Here is a 15745-nt window from a genome sequence, read left to right as displayed (position 1 = left end):
AGGAGGATGATATTCCAAAGACTGCTTTTAGGACGCGTTACAGTCATTACGAGTTTATGGTTATGCCGTTTGGATTGACTAACGCACCAGCTGTGTTCATGGACCTCATGAACCGAGTGTGTGGGCCATATCTTTACAAGTTTGTCATTGTTTTCATCGATGACATACTTATTTACTCGAAGAATGATCAAGAGCACGAAGAGCATTTGAGAAAAGTGCTAGAGTTGCTGAGAAAAGAAAAATTGTACGCTAAGTTTTCAAAGTGTGCATTTTGGTTGGAAGAAGTTCAATTCCTCGGTCACATAGTGAACAAAGAAGGTATTCAGGTGGATCCAGCAAAGATTGAAACTGTTGAAAAGTGGGAAACCCCAAAAACTCCAAAGCATATACGCCAATTTTTAGGACTAGCTGGTTACTACAGAAGGTTCATCCAAGATTTTTCCAGAATAGAAAAACCCTTGACTGCATTAACGCATAAAGGGAGGAAATTTGAATGGAAGGATGAACAAGAGAAAGCATTTCAATTGTTAAAGAAAAAGTTAACTACGGCACCTATATTGTCATTACCTGAAGGGAATGATGATTTTGTGATATATTGTAATGCCTCAAAGCAAGGTCTCGGTTGTGTATTAATGCAACGAACGAAGGTAATTGCTTATGATCCTAGACAATTGAAGATTCACGAGCAGAATTATACGACGCATGATTTGGAATTAGGCGCGGTTGTTTTTGCATTAAAGACTTGGAGGCACTACTTATATGGGGTCAAAAGTATTATATATACCGACCATAAAAGTCTTCAACACATATTTAATCAGAAACAACTGAACATGAGACAGCGCAGGTGGATTGAATTATTGAATGATTACGACTTTGAGATTCGTTACCACCCGGGGAAGGCAAATGTGGTAGCCGACGCCTTGAGCAGAAAGGACAGAGAACCCATTCAAGTAAAAGCTATGAATATAATGATTCACAATAACCTTACTACTCAAATAAAGGAGGCGCAACAAGGAGTTTTAAAAGAGGGAAATTTAAAGGATGAAATACCCAAAGGATCGGAGAAGCATCTTAATATTCGGGAAGACGGAACCCGGTATAGGGCTGAAAGAATTTGGGTACCAAAATTTGGAGATATGAGAGAAATGGTACTTAGAGAAGCTCATAAAACCAGATACTCAATACATCCTGGAACGGGGAAGATGTACAAGGATCTCAAGAAACATTTTTGGTGGCCGGGTATGAAAGCCGATGTTGCTAAATACGTAGGAGAATGTTTGACGTGTTCTAAGGTCAAAGCAGAGCATCAGAAACCATCAGGTCTACTTTAACAACCTGAATTCCCGGAATGGAAATGGGAAAACATTACCATGGATTTTATCACTAAATTACCAAGGACTGCAAGTGGTTTTGATACTATTTGGGTAATAGTTGATCGTCTCACCAAATTAGCACACTTCCTGCCAATAAGAGAAGATGACAAGATGGAGAAGTTAGCACGACTGTATTTGAAGGAAGTCGTCTCCAGACATGGAATACCAATCTCTATTATCTCTGATAGGGATGGCAGATTTATTTCAAGATTCTGGCAGACATTACAGCAAACATTAGGAACTCGTCTAGACATGAGTACTGCCTATCATCCACAAACTGATGGGAAGAGTGAAAGGACGATACAAACGCTTGAAGACATGCTACGAGCATGTGTTATTGATTTCGGAAACAGTTGGGATCGACACCTGCCGTTAGCAGAATTTTCCTACTACAACAACAGCTACCATTCAAGTATTGAGATGGTGCCGTTTGAAGCACTTTGTGGTAGAAAGTGCAGGTATCCGATTTGTTGGAGTGAAGTGGGGGATAGACAGATTACGGGTCCGGAGATAATACAAGAAACTACCGAGAAGATCATCCAAATTCAACAATGGTTGAAAACCGCCCAAAGTCGACAAAAGAGCTACGCTGACATTAAAAGAAAAGATATAGAATTTGAAATTGGAGAGATGGTCATGCTTAAAATTGCACATTGGAAAGACGTTGTTCGATTTGGTAAACGAGGGAAATTAAATCCAAGGTATATTGGACCATTCAAGATTATTGATCGTGTCGGACCAGTAGCTTACCGACTTGAGTTACCTCAACAACTCGTGACTGTACATAATACTTTCCACGTCTCAAATTTAAAGAAATATTTTGCTAAAGAAGATCTCACTATTCCGTTAGACGAAATCCAAATCAACGAAAAACTTCAATTCATCGAAGAACCCGTCGAAATAATGGATCGTGAGGTTAAAAGACTTAAGCAAAACAAAATACCAATTGTTAAAGTTCGATGGAATGCTCGTAGAGGACTTGAGTTCACCTGGGAATGAGAAGATCAGATGAAGAAGAAATACCCGCACTTATTTCCAGAAGATACGTCAACACCTCCAACTGCTTAAAATTTCGGGACGAAATTTATTTAACGGGTAGGTAATGTAGTGACCTGAACTTTTCCATGTTTATATATATTAAATGAAATTGATATTTACATGATTAAGTATTTCCAACATGTTAAGCAATCAAACTTGTTAAGACTTGATTAATTGAAATAGGTTTCATATAGACAATTGACCACCCAAGTTGACCGGTGATTCACGAACGTTAAAACTTGTAAAAACTATATGATGTCATATATATATATATATATATATATATATATATATATATATATATATATATATATATATATATATATATATATATATATATATATATAATGTTAAATGATAAGTAAATATATTATTAAGTGTATTAACAATGAAATACATATGTAAAAATAAGACTACTAACTTAATGATTTCGAAATGAGACATATATGTAACGATTATCATTGTAACGGCATTTAACTGTATATATATCATACTAAGATATATTATATATCATAATATCATGATAATATAACAATTTAACATCTCATTTGTTATAATAAATAATGGGTTAACAACATTCAACAAGATCGTTAACCTAAAGGTTTCAAAACAACATTTACATGTAACGACTAACGATGACTTAACAACTCAGTTAAAATGTATATACATGTAGTGTTTTAATATGTATTCATACACTTTTGAAAGACTTCAATACACTTATCAAAATACTTCTACTTAACAAAAATGCTTACAATTACATCCTCATTCAGTTTCATCAACAATTCTACTCGTATGCACCCATATTCGTACTCGTACAATACACAGCTTTTAGATGTATGTACTATTGGTATATACACTCCAATGATTAGCTCTTACCAGCCCGTGTGAGTCACCTAACACATGTGGGAACCATCATTTGGCAACTAGCATAAAATATCTCATAAAATTACAAAAATATGAGTAATCATTCATGACTTATTTACATGAAAACAAAATTACATATCCTTTATATGTAATCCATACACCAACGACCAAAAACACCTACAAACTCTTTCATTCTTTAATTTTCTTCATCTAATTGATCTCTCTCAAGTTCTATCTTCAAGTTCTAAGTGTTCTTCATAAATTCCAAAAGTTCTAGTTTCATAAAATCAAGAATACTTCCAAGATTGCAAGTTTACTTCCAAGTTTTCTAAATCCATTCCAAGTAATCATCCAAGATCAAGAAACCTTTGTTACTTACATTAGGTTATCTTTCTAATACAAAGTAATAATCATATTCAAACTTTAATTCAATTTCTATAACTATAACAATCTTATTTCGAGTGGAAATCTTACTTGAAATTGTTTTCGTGTCATGATTCTGCTTCAAGAACTTTCAAGCCATCCAAGGATCCTTTGAAGCTAGATCTATTTTTCTCATTTCCAGTAGGTTTATCCAAGGAACTTTAGGTAGTAATGATGTTCATAACATCATTCGATTCATACATATAAAGCTATCTTATTCGAAGGTTTAAACTTGTAATCACTAGAACATAGTTTAGTTAATTCTAAACTTGTTCGCAAATAAAAGTTAATCCTTCTAACTTGACTTTTAAAATCAACTAAACACATGTTCTATATCTATATGATATGCTAACTTAATGATTTAAAACCTGGAAACACGAAAAACACCGTAAAATCGGATTTACGCCGTCGTAGTAACACCGCGGGCTGTTTTGGGTTAGTTAATTAAAAACTATGATAAACTTTGATTTAAAAGTTGTTATTCTTTGAAAATGATTTTTATTATGAACATGAAACTATATCCAAAAATTATGGTTAAACTCAAAGTGGAAGTATGTTTTCTAAAATGGTCATCTAGACGTCGTTCTTTCAACTGAAATGACTATCTTTACGAAAACGACTTGTAACTTATTTTTCTGACTATAAACCTATACTTTTTCTGTTTAGATTCATAAAATATAGTTCAATATGAAACCATAGCAATTTTATTCACTCAAAACGGATTAAAAATGAAGAAGTTATGGGTAAAACAAGATTGGATAATTTTTCTCATTTTAGCTACGTGAAAATTGGTAACAAATCTATTCCAACCATAACTTAATCAACTTGTATTGTATATTATGTAATCTTGAGATACCATAGACACGTATACAATGTTTTGACCTATCATGTTGACACATCTATATATATTTCGGAACAACCATAGACACTCTATATGTGAATGTTGGAGTTAGCTATACAGGGTTGAGGTTGATTCCAAAATATATATAGTTTGAGTTGTGATCAATACTGAGATACGTATACACTGGGTCGTGGATTGATTCAAGATAATATTTATCGATTTATTTCTGTACATCTAATTGTGGAAAACTAGTTGTAGGTTATTAACGAGGACAGCTGACTTAATAAACTTAAAACATCAAAATATATTAAAAGTGTTGTAAATATATTTTGAACATACTTTGATATATATGTATATATTGTTATAGGTTCGTGAATCAACCAGTGGCCAAGTCTTACTTCCCGACGAAGTAAAAATATGTGAAAGTGACTTATAGTCCCACTTTTAAAATCTAATATTTTTGGGATGAGAATACATGCAGGTTTTATAAATGATTTACAAAATAGACACAAGTACGTGAAACTACATTCTATGGTTGAATTATCGAAATCGAATATGCCCCTTTTTATTAAGTCTGGTAATCTAAGAATTAGGGAACAGACACCCTAATTGACGCGAATCCTAAAGATAGATCTATTGGGCCTAACAAACCCCATCCAAAGTACCGGATGCTTTAGTACTTCGAAATTTATATCATATCGGAAGGGTGTCCCGGAATGATGGGGATATTCTTATATATGCATCTTGTTAATGTCGGTTACCAGGTGTTCACCATATGAATGATTTTTATCTCTATGTATGGGATGTGTATTGAAATATGAAATCTTTTGGTCTATTATTACGATTTGATATATATAGGTTAAACCTATAACTCACCAACATTTTTGTTGACGTTTAAAGCATGTTTATTCTCAGGTGAATACTAAGAACTTCCGCTGTTGCATACTAAAATAAGGACAAGATTTGGAGTCCATGTTTGTATGATATTGTGTAAAAACTGCATTCAAGAAACTGATTTCGATGTAACATATTTGTATTGTAAACCATTATGTAATGGTCGTGTGTAAACAGGATATTTTAGATTATCATTATTTGATAATCTATGTAAAGCTTTTTAAACCTTTATTTATGAATTAAAGGTTATGGTTTGTTTTAAAAATGAATGCAGTCTTTGAAAAACGTCTCATATAGAGGTCAAAACCTCGCAACGAAATTAATTAATATGGAACGTTTTTAATCAATAAGAACGGGACATTTCAATTATAACCCTAATCATTTTCATATCTATAATCATAATATTAATTATATCATCACCTCTAGTTCTTCATTATCATATCATAGCATCACCTTTCCGTCATCATCATAACATCATTATCATCGTCACTGTGATCATCTAACTTCATCGTCATCATCATGATCCTAACCATCCTCACACTAGCCTATTCGTAAAACTTTCACCGTAATCATATATCATCATCTTTTAATGACAAAAGAAAATATGATGAAGCCCAATAGTAAGTCCAATTAAAACTCAAATGGCCCATGTTGTTGGTAAATAAAAGTCAGTCCATTAAATCAATCCGATATCAATTACGGAATAGGGGTGCTGTTGTAATTGTTTTTAAAACAGAAAATAAACAATTATAGTGCAGTAGTCGAATAAATAAATCAAGTGGGTAGTTGGTTTAGTATCTTGTCGGCCACCATGAAGAAGAGAAAAAAAAAATAGAAATATAAATACGCAAGTAGCAGGAAAATCGTACAGCAGCATAGGTGGTTGTAAAAATGGTGTTTTCGACTTCGTTTTAACAGGAAAAAAATGTCGAATAGCAATACGATTAACAACTCGATGGTGTTTTGGTCTTCTTGACAGGAACAGTTAGTAATAAATCATAGTGATGGTGGTGGTTTGGTTGTCCATGATGGTGGAAGTGGTGGTTTAGTGTGGCGGTTGAGGTGATTGTACATGGTGGTGATTGTTTTGGGTTCTTGAATGTGAACAGAAACAAAGGTGGAGAGAGAGAGAATGAGAGAGAGGTGATGGTTCGTTTTATGGTGACGGTTTCTCATGGTGGTACCAGGGTTGAAGATGAAGGTAGAGTGGCTCGTTGGTGGTGGCCTGGTGGTAGCCGGCTGTGGTGGCAGGCTTCGGTGATAGTGGCCGATGATGATGATGATGGGGAAGAAGTTTGACCGAGTGGTGATTCTCGGTGGTTAAGTGGTTCTAATAATAACAAAGTTGTTGTAATTTAGTAGTTTATAACTATATCTATATCTATATTCTATATAATAACAAAGTTGTTGTAATTTAGTAGTTTATAACTACCTTTTTATCTTATTTACTAATTAGAGACTTATACATGTAAGTAAAAGAGAGAGTTTATATATATGAAATATATATCAAAGTGTGTGTTTTTTGAGGCTAACATAGAGGCCTTATTTATAGTGTAAAATATTACTATGCAATAAATATAATAATAATAAAATTAACATTCAATCTAGATATTTTATAACACTCCCCCTTGGATGACAATTTTATTAGAGAATAACTAGTACTGCCTCGTTAAAAACCTTGCTAAAGAAAACCCATTGGGATAAAACTTTAGCTAAGGGAAAAAGAGTGCAGCATAGAGTTGACTCCCCCTCAAGTAGGCAACGTCTGAGTTGTTACATCTTCAGAACATGCCTCATGCCAATATTATGAACGTGTGTTCTGAAAATAGCAGTTGGCAGTGCTTTGGTATAAAAATCAGCAGAGTTGTTGATTGAACGTATCTCATTTTAATCTGGTTGTCTTTTACGATATCTTGAGTATATGAGAAGAATCTGAGGTTTTCATCTGAAACTGTATCATCTAAATCTTTTATGTACAAGTTTAGCCCCTGTGATTTGTCTACAGTCTCCTTCATGGTTTGCTCAAAACCCTTTGTTTCAATTCTTATTCCCTTGTAGTTTTTTCTGAGCCTTACCAACATACCATTCTTTTCCATCAAACTTATGACCGTTAAGACCGTCTATGGCTTTGGTGCCTCGTCAGTATTTATATTTTGTTTAGTCACTTTTGATACTTTTCTTTCATTTGTATTATGCAAGCTGCATTATCTTCATATATAGTTGTTGGTGAAGATAGTTGTTATAGCGTTCTAGTCCACAAGAATCAATAATGATTTTTGTCATTGATCTCAACCAAACACATTTTCGAGTAGTTTCACATAATGCAATCACTTCGTCATGATTTGATGATATTGCAACAAGTGTTTGTTTTAAGAACGCCATGATTTTGTGGTACCTCCATTTAGGAATACATATCGAGTTTGAGATTTATCTTTATGAGGATTTGATGAATGACCTGCATATACATAATCAACCAAATCTTGTTTTGAAACGTTAGAATAAAATCAGCAGTTTCTCAAGGGTATCAAAATATGTGTTTATCCCATTCCAATGTCTTTTGTAAGGGCTGAGTTGAACCTTGTCAACAAATTAACTTTCTTGGAGAAATTGATGAGACGGAGAGAAACTTACGATCAAAAATATGACCGTCTCTTAGGATAGTCCACACTACACTTCAAACAACGTCAATGGATGCTAGTCCAAACCCAAGTAGCAAATTAATCAACCCTTGATTAATATTATGAAACCAAAAATGTAATATATATTTTTTAGTTCATTGAAAGCATGAGAAATGAATTAGATTCATTTTCTACTACCTTTTGAAAACAAAACACATGTATATTATATACATGTTAACAATCCACGTAAAACAAACAACCTTTGCTTTTTTTCATTATTTCAAAACACCCGTGAACCCTTTTTGAAAAATGAATGTGAATCTAAATTATTAGATCAATTATATATCATAAAGTCGTATTTTACAAATACTTCAGGGGTAGTTTATGAAACTTATAATTAATAATTTATATCATGTCACTTTCATGTGAATAGTAAATTAATTAATTTCAATTCACCTTTTGAAAATGAAACGTAAATCCAAATTATTAGATCAATTATATATCATAAAGTCGTATTTCTCAAATACTTCGGGGGTATGTTATGTAACTTATAATTAATAATTTCAATCATGTCGTTTTCATGTGAATAGTAAATTAATTAATTTCAATTCATTTACTATTCATATGAATAGTAAATAAATTAATTTCGATTTACTATTTTGTTACTTGAGTAATATATATACATCATATATATATATTTTATTTGACGTCTCGGTGTATATGTGTGTGACCCCGAAGGCTCAAATGAATTTGGCCATATAGTTATATGTTGTATCTTGCACATTAATCCTTCAGTGTTAAGAGCATAACTACGATATATATCCGATCATTGTTTTTCATAATAAAACATATGTGCAAATAAGTTTATATGTATACACTTTTCTTATCAAGTAAACACTTAATCAGTTATACCACATACGTCCCAATTGTATAGACTCATATAAAAATCTTTGTGATTTAATAGAATACATTCCCTTGGATTTTGCATTAGATGTTTATGATACCTTAAACCCTTCAGGTATATTCATGTATATCACTATCAAGTGATCCATACAGATAAGTAGTTACAACATCCATGAGATGCATTTAAGTAACTATCAGGTTGATTAAGTATCTAATAAGTAATTGTATCCATTACAGGAGGATAAGTTTTCCTCATAATTCATTTCTGGTCTTTGTGGAAAATATTGAGTTACAAGTCTAGTTTTGCCTTGTAACTTCATTTGCATATTTCTTTTCGGATAAAAATTCATTTGTATCCCATATGTTTCACGATAAAAATTCATTTGTATCCCATATGTTTCACATCTTTAAAAGTGATAACGATTGATTTGAAAACTTTTCTTTTATTGAGCGATTCTAATTCAGCTCGTATTTCTCCTTTCCATTGAGCTCAATCATGTCTATTTTGATATTCAATGACAGATTTTGGTTTTAGATCATCATCTTTATTCATGATGTCATTGTAATATTATATGAAAATATCTCATCAAGATTTTTCATTTCATTTCGGTTCCATAATATTGCATAATTTTATCGCAATTTATGTATTTACATTTATCAATATCCTCTGCAGAAGGAATATTGATTTGTGGTTCTTCTTGAACACTTTCTCTTACCTCATTATCAGCTGATTTTCTTTTTCGAGGATTTTTATCTTTGGAACCAATTGATCTTCCACGTTTGATGCGTGTCAAAGACTCAACAGTGACATTATTGCCAGCTTTTGGAATTTCAGTTCGAGCTGGAGCATTTATCGCTGGTATATATGATTTAGTCACTTTTTTTATATCTGTAAATGCATAAAGTAATTAATTTGCAAGTTCTTGCATATGCATTATTTTTGAACTTTCGTTTCACATTCTTTTGTGCGAGTTCAATATACCTTAATTGATGTTCACATCATGAATCATCATTTTTTTTACTTCACCCCCTAATATAGGGAACAATGTTTTATTAAAATGACAATCAGCAAAACGTGCTATAAAAACATCACCCATCATGGGTTCAGTATATCTTATGATTGAAGATGTTTTATATCCAAAATATATTACCATCTTTCTTTGAAAAACCATTTTATTGTGTTGTGGTGATACAATTGGAACATACACTGCACAACCAATGTTCTAAGGTGGAAAATATTTGGGTTATTGGCCAAAATCAAGTAGTAAGTGAAAATATTTATGACTTCCACATGGTGTAATGCGAATTAATGTCGCAGCATGTAAATTTACATGTCCACATATAAATATTGAGAGTTTTGTACTCATTATCAATTGTCTAGTTATTAGCTGCAAGCGTTTATCTATTGATTTAGCTAAACCAATTTTGTGTATGCACATGAGCAACTGGATGTTCAACAACAATCCCTGTAGATATATAATGATCATTAAATGCTTGAGATGTTATCTCACCAGCATTATCAAGTCTCATCATTTTAATGGTGTAATCAGAATAATGTGTTCTCAATTTAATAATTTGTGCAAGAAACTTTGCAAATGCCATATTACGGCTTGATAACATACAAATATGAGACCATCCGCTAGATGCGTCTATTAGAACCATGAAATATCAAAATGGTTCACATGATGGATGAATTGGTTCATATATCTTACCTTGAATTCTTTCAAGAAACATTTGTGATTCTTTTTCACAATATACTTTTCATTAATCACCATATGTGCTTTCCATTAATCACCATATATGTTTTTTTTTCTTCATAAATCACCATATGTGCTTTTTCATCATATATCATTTTTACCATATACGCTTTTAATCATATGTGCTTTTGGGATGAAGAAAACAGCAAGAACATTCCCTTAATTATAAAATGCATACATTAAATCATGATTTTCCACGGGAAAATTAGTTAAAAAAATAGAAACTTTTGAAAAAAAAAAAAAAAAAAAAAGGTTAGATCTTTAGGGCTAATCAAGACAAAAATCTTTTTCTTATGTTAACATATCCCAATCAATATTGTGATAGTGACTTCCTAATTTATAAGTTGTGATTCACAGTTTTAAGGCTATACATATATGTGGGTTCTAGTGTTCCTATCTTCGAAGATTGCCACGTGTAACTTTCGTTTGGAGCAACGTATGTTGTCCTAAAATGTGGACTCTTGTTAAAAAAATAAAATGAGCGTGAATTGTAAAACAACTACTTTTGATCCATAACCAACGGCTTTATTTGAACCAACCATTTAACCCTTGCATTATAACCATATAAAATATAAATTTGTGTGAAAAAAAAAAATCTTATTATATGAAGTTGTGTATGGATCACCTCCCTATAAAAAGACGGTGAGTGTAAGACTAGTCACAACGGTAGTGTCATAACTACCGTCTTTTACATCTTGAAAAAGAAGTCACTAGTACTAAACCGTCATTTATGTCCTTAAAAAGAATTTTTAGTTTTTTCGTCTTAGAAGACGTGGGCCTTCATACTCTTGAACCAATAAACTTAATACTATTTGTTTGCAAAATGTGGGACCAGTCAGATTAAATTTACTCAGTATTATGGGTATTGAAACAGCAAATAAAGTGGGTCATGCTAATTTAAATATGTTTATGTCTAAAGGAATTTCACCTACTTATTTGAATAAGCTGTGGGCATGTGATGTTTTTTTGTTTTTCTTTTCAGTCTATATTCTTAAAAAAAATGCATGTGAATTGAGAACCTTTTTATATTTTATAAGTCAACATTTGAATAGGAACTAAAAGAGTATGTCTTGAATCTTTTCGAAATTCATATTTAATTCTTAAGAAATTATCAACACTTACATGTAAATGATAAATTTAGAGGACTTCCTACATAATTACTGAAAAAAATGCCGTTAGAATTATAATGTGGTAGTTGATAATTATTAAAATTGACTCCAACCTATTTAACATGTTTGGTTTATGGAACAATTTTACTATAATTAGTTTTATCGTGTTGCTTTCCCCATCTTTTTTTTAAACTTTTAAGATTTACTTTTAATAAAAAATACAAACTACCTTTTTATTTTAACTTTTAAAATTATAAATTTAAGAATAAACATTAGTATGCATGAAATAAATAATGATTAATTGCATAAGTAATCATAAATGTTAGATAACATATAAAGACCCCATCGTATTCGTATTGATCGGAATTAATCTCGACCCATGGTACCGTGTTGTCAAATGACGTGTTGCGTACATAAAGTACCGTGTTGTCAAATGACATGTTGCGTACAATCATGAGGTCTTATTAACATAAATATAAATGTTAGTGAAGTTAATAAGAGTTAGATTACAGAAAATATAATTCAGGCGGTATAACCGACCATATATAAGTTAAATAACATAAATATAAATGTTAGTGAAGTTAATAAAAGTTAGTAAACATAAATGATAGTTAGGCGACAATGTCGACCATATATAATTTAGGTGGCAGAGCCAACCATATAATAAGAACAATACAAATGCACTAAGAACTTAATAAAAATTAGTAGTTCAAAAATATTAGTAGTCCAAAGTTTGATATATTAGATTCTGAAAATTATTAATAATTTCATACCTTGATCAGTGACTCGTGATCGTTTGAGATATCCTTTGATTACACTAAGCTCTTCGTGCTGATAACGTGTTGTAATTTAGTAGTTTATAACTACCTTTTTATCTTATTTACTAATTAGAGACTTATACATGTAAGTAAAAGAGAGAGTTTATATATATGAAATATATATCAAAGTGTGTGTTTTTTGAGGCTAACATAGAGGCCTTATTTATAGTGTAAAATATTACTATGCAATAAATATAATAATAATAAAATTAACATCCAATCTAGATATTTTATAACAAAAGTCATTTTTTCCTAATCATCATTTAAAAATTTAAAATGAAAAAGAATTAACTATTAGATTAAATCTCAACTTTTAATATTAACCATAGATTAAGGTGATAACTCAACATTTGTCTCTCACCTCCATTTCAATCGTTTATTCTCAAAAATACCCCTAAAATAAAATACCGGGTAAAAACATCGAGTCTACTCTATTCTATTCCATGTATTCCATTAATCACAATTAACCTATCAGAAAGAGATCGATAGAACAAAACCCATGAACAATTAGGGTTCGCACGGTAACAGATGCAGATCGATACTATGTGCTACATGACGTTTCTACACCAAACAAATTAGGGTTCATAATCGATAAACAATAGCTAGCGAAGATCAAATCCAATCGGGTTAGGGAGATGAAAAATAGTGTTGGAAGTCAAATCGTGAACATCAATCCCCATCGATCGAATTTTGATACAAATCAGAATAGAATAACCTCCATCACATCAGGTATTCCGCATATTAGCCTTTATGCAATGCGATCAATAAACTTATTTTATGTATAAACGAATAATTAGGGTTCTTAGGTATGTTTTTCAAATCAGTTGCAATTCGATCATGGATTATTTATGGATATGAAGACATGGCGAAATACAGTGGATTATTTTTTGATAATTAGGGTTCGTGTGTTTCTGTATTAAAGTGGATAATGTTTTGATAATTAGGGTTCTTGTGTTTCTGTATTATTTTTTGTTATGTATTATGTATGTGCTTAATTCATCTTAGTCATTTAATAGCTAATACAGTTATTCAATGATGCAGGTTATAGAGAACTGATATCGATAATGTATTCAGGAGGAAATACGAAGAAGAGTCATCCTTAAATGGTCTTTGGAATCTGATATTTTGAAATCAGATTGGGATCAGGTATTCATTAGGGTATGATTTAAGGTATCTGTTAAGGACTTAAATGATATCGATATCGTCCTTTGTATATAACATATTTCCGGATTTTAGTATATGTTAGATTTGTTGATCGTAGTAACTATGATTAACCATCGCTAGCAAGAATTTTAGTTTTTCAATCCTCTTAGTAACTATGATGAATCATCGGTTATCACAGCTCACGCAACTCATGACAGATGCTCCGACAGTACAAGAGTTTCCAAATCGTGATTCTGCAACTCACGTTCTGCAATGATTTGAAGTGAAAGGTTTGTCTCTTAATTTCATGGCTAATATGCGATTACTGATGGAATGAATGGTATTGATCTTTCCTTTTCACTTCAGTCAGAGGGCCTCCTGAATTAATTCTCAAACATGGTAAGTTTCATTGCTTTGCTGGAATGTATATATAAATTATCTTCATGTGTGATTTTCAGTTTCACTTATGCCCTCCGTTGTTTGAATTATCTGCCATATCAAAGCTTCTCGCCTTTGATAAATTTTTTTAGCTTTTCTTGAAAAAATGTAAGTTCTTGGTTTATACATTTTTTGTATAGTCTCTTCTTGTGTTATTTATTAGTTGTTTAGTTATATTGTAACATCAATATTTCATAAAGTGAAGTTGTAAATAATATAGATTAATATGCTTTGAAAAATAGATTATTATGGTTTGTAAATGATGTACCTACACTGCTGCAGTGAATCAAATTTGACTTCCAGATATAATATAGATACTTATAATATGGTTTGTTAAAGTGAAGTTGTAAATGCAGGTTACTTTGCGATAAAAAAAATCAACCAACACACATTATGCTTTCGTAATCGATTCAACCCGTAGCCATCTAATATGTCTACGGGTCTCTGTGAGAAGGTGTTTTATCAAGCTATAGTCTTGTGCTTCGGGTCATAACAAACTATAATCTAATAGTTTTCTATCGCTTTTTTCCCTTCTACCCTTTGCGTTGTTAATTTATATATATTCGATTGCTTTATACTATACTTTTTCCTATTGTTTGCAATTAGCGTGAATAAATGGATGATGAATTTGAGATCGTGATAGCTGTAAAAATCAACGAGAGCGACGAAGAAGGAATAAGGGATGATATCGTTGGCCAAGAGAAGGAGATTGGGATAAATGGGTTGAAGAAAATAGTTGTAAGGAAATAAAAAGGTATGAAAGCTCCCTTCATGGCGATGAAGTGGAAGGTAATTTTTACATATGTTGTTTGTTTGATAAATGACCCTATTATAAATCTATTGAGGTTATACTCATAAAAAAAAAGGTTAGTCTACTTTTAGTTATGGTCGGATTAGTGACTTTATGTTTGCAGTTCACTATGTGGGAAGTATACTTGATGGAACTCTGTTTCATTCAAGCTTTGATCGGGATATGCCATTTATGTTCAAGCTGGGGTTCGGTAACAATATCTATTTGCACACTTAATACACGCTCTTGGTTTTGGTCCAGCATTTGTTGTTAGAGTATCTGTCTGTACATTCGCTTGCATATTTAATATTTTGTCTTCTTTTTTATATATTTAATTGACTGATGTTAAACTTCATTGTTAGTTTCGGAAAAAACAAAATTTCATGTTAACGCCTTAAAATAGAAATTGCAAATATGTAAATTGTACACGGGCATGACTAGATTAATTTCTTAGATTTCTGTTGATTTTAGCATAGTGACTCTTAGTTAGTCATACTTGGAACTCTTTTTAGTTAATTCTTTCAGAACTTTTGTTTGCTTTTAAAGCATCTTTTTGTGCACTTACTATAATTTATTCATGGCCTAGAGTTGTTGACTGGTTTTTAACTTGCAGATAATGGTTTATTCTGCTTCTTATGTTAAATCTTTTAGAGGCTCGGTGGTCTAATGAGGACATTTTGAAAAAAAAAATAAATGAAAGACTTAAACCATAAACTTTGTGATCTGACGGTGAATA

The 15745-nt window shown here is 31.7% G+C and overlaps 1 long non-coding RNA gene across 1 annotated transcript; it reads left to right on the top strand.

Annotated features, from left to right (window-relative positions):
• The first annotated feature begins 13101 nt into the window (after positions 1-13101).
• LOC139866010 (uncharacterized) lies at positions 13102-15422 on the top strand. Its single transcript, XR_011765198.1, has 4 exons — positions 13102-13367; positions 13680-13784; positions 13981-15008; positions 15134-15422. It is a non-coding gene; the product is annotated as an uncharacterized lncRNA (long non-coding RNA).
• The last annotated feature ends 323 nt before the right edge of the window (positions 15423-15745 follow it).

Source organism: Rutidosis leptorrhynchoides, chromosome 1 (assembly GCF_046630445.1).
Source record: "Rutidosis leptorrhynchoides isolate AG116_Rl617_1_P2 chromosome 1, CSIRO_AGI_Rlap_v1, whole genome shotgun sequence".
In the NCBI taxonomy this organism is placed as follows: domain Eukaryota; kingdom Viridiplantae; phylum Streptophyta; class Magnoliopsida; order Asterales; family Asteraceae; genus Rutidosis; species Rutidosis leptorrhynchoides.
Note: the sequence above shows the minus strand (reverse complement) of the source record. Positions and strands in the feature narration are given on the sequence as shown.